Here is a 6,561-nt window from a genome sequence, read left to right as displayed (position 1 = left end):
CACTTTTCTATTGCACTTCCAAAATTGTGAAATCAATTATTTTTTATCTTGTTATTCTGATTTGTCAAAGTATGTGGCTATCAAGCTTGAAAGTGATGTATCTTGTTCTATTACCGACAACCTCATCTCCACTTGGGGGTTCTCATTATCTTCATCATGGACAATTAAGGTAATAGTTACCTCTACATCTTTGTCTACCCCATCATCTTCTACCATCTATTCTATAGATATAAATTTCTCTTTCCACTCGTTGAAAGTAGTGTCATCAGGCCAATCAAAGTTTATGATTTCCCTTTGCACTTTTCTTATAGAATTTCCAACTGCTTCTATTTCAATGAGATATTTCCTAATAATATTATAAAATAACTACACTTTGACCAGCTCTTCATTTTTCATTGCCCATAGTAGATGCCCCTTTTCATTTACAACATTATTTATTCTTTGGCAAAATATTTCAGCCAATTCCTTTTTCCATTCTTCCTTTTCTTTTATTCTATCAAATTTTTTGACAGCACTAGGAAAAAGGTCAAACTTCTTAGTTATATACTTGGAGAAATAAATTGTTATTCTTTTCTAAATAGGAACCCATTTATTGTCAAAATCCTCCAGCCTATTTAGTAGATCAAAAATATTTTCTATTTGGTGACATGGCAACTGGATGATAGAGATGCACATAGTCATAATGTCATTATTTCTTTCACTCCACTTATGTACAATGGGTATTAATTTACCTTCATCTCCTTTTATTTCATCCCAAATAGCTACAATTATTTCCAACTGATCATAAAATGTTGTCTATGCAATTCTATCTATCAAGTACATAACAACTTGCCTTAGTTTTTCTTCATATTGATTATTTAATTCTACATGAATCGCAGATCACTTATTCTTCTCTTCTTCAAATTCCTTTGTAGTGTAGAATTTAGACCTCTGTAGGGTGTCTGGTATTTCAACAATAGGGGTTGACTTAAATGGTTCAACTAGTGGCCGAGGATATACAATTCTTGGCCTACTAGATTCTCCCATTTTTCTCTTCCCAAGTTGCTTATCCATTTGAGATATCTGATTTTCCAATAATTGTATTTATTTTCCCCTTTCCTCATATGCCTTCAATACTTCTTCAATTTTGGCATTGAGTTCTAAGAACCTATCTTGTTCTTTTCCAAACATTGTAGCCCCAAACTCTAGTATTTCTTTAGCCATGTTAGTGATGTGTTGACTACTCACTTTGTCAGCCCTATATACTATGAGAGTACCAATATGTTCTGCACTAGAAATTTCTTATATTCTAGTCTTATCTCTTTTTTCAATTGACCAAATTACTAGGGCTTGATGATCATTACTAAATTTGATTCCCTTATGTACTTGTAATATTTCTTCCTCAATCTTATATTACAAATATTTCTCCTTTCTAATTGAATCAAAAATCATAACATTAGCTATGTCCCACTCAAGAAAAATTAGAACTCTTGACTCCCTAACTAATTTCCTCTTGGCCTCAGGTGTTAATTGGGAAAAATCACTCAAAAATTTAGACTTTACCTCTTCCTCAATATTAGAGTTTGGTCTATCGGGTTGTTCTACCTTTATTTTCTTACATACTTTTTCAAAATTTCCTATATTTTTTCTCCACAAAAACTATGCAAAAGCCCTAGATTTAAAAAAATTCTCATCATCAATGAATTTCTATGAAGCTTGAGCAATAATTGGGTCTATTTCCTTACCTTGATAACCAGCAACTGTGAGGTCCAAGGAGGGCATAGGAGGCTCTTGAGGCACTCCTCTTTCCATGTTTGTAGAAGTAACAATTACATCTCTTTCCCCACCCATCTATCTTAACTATTCTTACTACTTTTTCAGGATAGGCATTAACATATGTAGCCTTCTTCTCATTCATGGTTTGCATCATTTCAGCAAAATTATTCATTAATACATGCATTCTAGCCCCCAATATTTTTTAATCTTTTAATGGATTATAATCAAGGTCAAAAAAATTAATGAATTCGAGAACTTTATTGAACACTGTCCACTTTTCTTTTCTAACCTCCTCCTGCTGTAATTAGAAGATATTCCTAATAATATCCTCAGTGAAATATACTTGCTGTGTAATATTTTTGGCTTTTTTCTTCTCTCTCAAAAGATCATAAGATCCCTCCAGATTAGTATACCTTGCATGGGATTCAACCATATTGTATCTATCCAAAAACAAATTGAGGTGCCTCCATCCCTTCTTTACAAAAACAAAATCATGTGCTAGAGTGACAATCAAGGAGAAAGTACCTTTACCTTTACCAATCATGTCTCTTTCTTCGATAGTTTCAATCTAGCACAGCAATTCTGCTATCCCTATCTTCAAAGGCACATGAAAAGGTAAGACATGATATTTTTCCAAGAAACCATACACTCTAATCACTGTAGAAACATTATATGGGATTATATCCCCCCAATTGTGACTAACCAAAAGTCCTTTTGCATGGTCTTTAGGTCTGATCAACTCTAATACAGACTGTGGGATTCTAGGGCTATCACCTCTCAAAATTAGTCTAAGCTTAGATGCAAAATATCTGTCAAATCTCACATAATTGGCATTCCTGGCTTCCCAAGTCATGTCAACACCCCATAACTAGACTAGTAAATTTTCACCATCTTTTGTTAACTCTAGTTCCATTCCCTTAGAGAAAAGGTAACTCCATTATGAAGAAATATGTGCATAAGTAAGGAATACTAGCAAAGGGTCTATTTACCTTTCCTTGTGATATCCCCACCAAACCATTATGAATTTCTTGTGCTAGGAAAGTGGCAAAATCAAGAATACTACTCAATACAAAACTGTAATGTTTGAGCCATAATAAGAACAATAGAGCCCTAGATGTATTCCTCCTCATCCATCCCAAAAATATTGCAGAGGGTGAAGTACAAATCTTGAGCCTAGGATTGAAGTATTTCCTCATCAATGGATCTAGAGTATTGGGTGTGACCAAGGGCAATGAACCAATTTTGGCAAAATATTGTTGCAGAGGCCCTGTTCTTAGATATCTTGGAGGTCGTCCATATCAATAAGCTCACACACAACATGATTAGGGTTAAGGTTGAAAACATCACTAATCAATTCAAGAGAAACCCTAAAGAGATTTTCTCTAGCATAATTCTTCACAACCCTAGTAATATGATCGTACTTTATAGGCAAGTTAGCGAATAGATCACTATCAAAGAAAACCCCAAGGACTACCAATTTCCCAATATCAAATTTTCAAACATTGCTCATAGGGGTGTCTAGGTTTCTCTTAGAAAAACATTTTTTAAATAATTATAATCCTCCCATAGAAACCTGGGTGTCTCTTACCCAATTAGCCATATCATAGAAACCCTCAGCTACAATCAACCTAGGGTTCTTTGGGATAAGCTCTCTCCCCTTGGTTATTTCATGTATAGATAGTGGAAATTGTTCAAGAAAATCATGATGCATAGACCTCTTAAGATAATCAGTATGACTAGAGAATTCTTTTCATGGAGGCATCTTTTGAAAATTCTAACTTCTCACAATGCTAATTTCTTGATTTTTAATGGTTATAAATCACTTACTTGCTAAATCATCCTTCTTTCTTCTATGTAATTTTATGTAATTTTACTGAATACTTTGTAGAATTTGTGCCCTAGCTCTAAAAATCCCTTGCACTATGATAATTCTTTGTGATTTTGTGGTTCAGTAATGGAAAACTTTGCAAATTATACTAGGGCATTAAAATCACATGAAGCAATTCTAAACCATATTAATTCCCTTTAGCCGTTAATTTTATGTCATGCTTCAAGTTTGAATTTCATCTGTTGATCTTACAACATCAGATGGCTTTATTTGGAAAATCAAATTGCTTTAAAGTTTACAGCTCCTAGCCACATGTCAAACAGGTGCTTCTCCGTATTATTTAAAGTTTGAGCATCTTCATAATGTGTGTAAGCACTAGTCATTTATCTTAAGAAGATCAATGGTCATGAGGATTCAAAAATTTTTGAAGTATAACCTTTACTATTGAGATCCAATTAGCATTATGTTTCAGCACCTCTTTCTAGCCTAGCACAACTCAGCACATATCCATCACAATTGGTCCCACCTTTCCACACATTAGATTAGCACTTCCCCACATTATTTAAATTTCATGCAACTTCATAATGTAGGTAAGCACTGACCTTTGATCTTTCATAGATCGACGATCACAAAAATTTGTATCCTTATAGCATCTAGCCAACTAACTTGACCAATGGAATATCACCTTTCAAACCAATGTGCTCTAACAAGTGCAAAAACAAAGAATTCATTGTTGTCTTTGAGAAGTGTGGATTCATGATGTTATTATTTGCTATGTTTCATGTTGGCACTTTCCCACTTTATCTAAATATTGATCACTTTCTCAAAGTGGGTAAGTGTTAGTCATTGATCTTCAAAAGATCAATGGTGGAATAGTCTACATATTTCAAAGCAATGTGAGCACCCATCATTACATTAGCATGGATAGGTGTTGTTGAGGCACTTGCCCACATTATTTAAATTTCATGCAACTTTATAAAGGGGGAAAGTGTTGTCCATTGATCTATCAACAATCAACGGTGGAGTAAAAATATCTTTTAACACCAAGTTAAAAACCTTCATCAATGAACATATTACATTTTCCATACTGGCATATGACACCTATCAAGAGAAGTAACTTCCTTTAGGGAATGCAGCAATGATATCATCCTATGCCAAGTGTCAACAGAGCACTTCCCCACTTTGGTTAAACTTCTCACATTTTCATGAAGTGGTGAAGTGCTCATCGTTGATCTTCCTTAAATCAATGGCATAAAGATAAGATATTAAGAAAAAGCCTACTATCTTCTCCCAACCAATGATATCACAAAAAAATCAAACATGTTTTGACAAGTTTGATAATGGTACAAACTACAATATTAACTATTAGAATTTTTGCACCCATGACATCATCATTTCTGACTTGGCATATACATGTCATGTTCCACCAATGAATGCACTCCAATTTATCAAAGCTTTAGAACCTAGTGTGATTCAACAACCTTCTCCAAGCTTGGTCCCACTGTGCCATGTGACGTAGTGGTGCTTGGCCACTTTGGTTAATGACCTTGCATTTTCTTATAGTGGAGACGTGCCTTCTGTCGATTTTATTCAGATCAATGGTTAATCAAAAAGGTTGCTATAGTTAAGACTTTTAAATAAAACATTTAGAATAACAATTTCAATTAAAAGCAGGGTTAGCAAAGGTTTATCATGTAAATTCATAAAGTAATCCTTGTGACATGAAACTTTAAGATAAGTTTATCTCGCCTAAATTCTTTTTTGAAATATTATTTTCAAAAATATTCAAGGGCTAGGGGAAAATAGAATAAAGGCTTTAGGGTTTTTTATGAATCTTACCCAAGGTCTTGACCTAATTTCAAGATTTTAAAACACACACTTAGGGTTTTCACTATTGAATGCAACAAAACAAGAATGGTGAAAAACTAGGCCAATAGGAAGGAGTAAGAACTCTACTATCTTATGTTGCATACAAAGGTTTCAAAGTTTATCAGATGGATGTTAAATTTGCATTTTTGAATGGCATATTAGAGGAAGAAGTTTACATAGAATAGCCAGAAGGTTTTTTTGATGCTAACAATAAGAACATGGTATGTAGACTGCACAAAGCTCTATATGGTTTGAAACAAGCACCAAGATCTTGGTACGAGAGAATTCACAATTATCTTGTGAAGATTGGATTTAAAAGGACTGATGATAATAGCAATATGTACATGAAGATAGAGAAAGGAAAAGGTATTTTGTTATTTGAAATTTTTTTTGATGATATCATATTTGGAGGTCAAGATGCTTTATGTAAGTATTTTGCAGATTAGATGAAGCAAGAATTTGAAATGTTTATGTTTGAAGAGGATTAATTCTTTTGTGGGTTTGCAAGTATATCAGATAAAATATTGTATATACATCACTCAGTCAAAGTATGTCAAAGAAATATTGAAGACTTCTTGATTGGAGGATTCCAAACCAATAAGTACATCTATGGTGATAGGACACAAGTTGTCAAAGAATTATGATTAAGCTGAGGTGAATCAAACATTATACAAGTCTATGATTGGCAAATTGCAATATGTAGTACATAGTAGACCTGACATTGCATTATCTATAGGGATAGTTGCAAGATTCTCTACTAATCCCAGGGAGAATCACTTAATGGATGTAAAGAGAATAATGAGATATTTGAAAAGAATAGAAGAATTTGGTTTATACTAAAAGAAGAATGAAAATTTTGAACTGAGAACTTACACTGATGTTGATTGGGCATGAAACATTGATGATAGAAAGAGCACTAGTGGAGGAGCATTTTTTATAGCCAAGAGACTAATTACATGGACTAGTAAGAAACAAAATTGTACTTTACATACTACTACTGAAGTTGAATATGTTGCTGCTACTATAAATTATAAAAACATTATGTGGATCAAGTAGTTACTCAAAGGAATAAAGGAAGAGATCAAAGAACCAATGATACTTTATTGTCA

The sequence above is a fragment of the Cupressus sempervirens genome, chromosome 11, assembly GCF_028749045.1.
Source record: "Cupressus sempervirens isolate cs-2001-9-10 chromosome 11, ASM2874904v1, whole genome shotgun sequence".
Classification (NCBI taxonomy): Eukaryota; Viridiplantae; Streptophyta; class Pinopsida; order Cupressales; family Cupressaceae; genus Cupressus; species Cupressus sempervirens.
The sequence above is the reverse complement of the archived record's forward strand: the minus strand, read 5'-3'. Positions refer to the sequence as shown.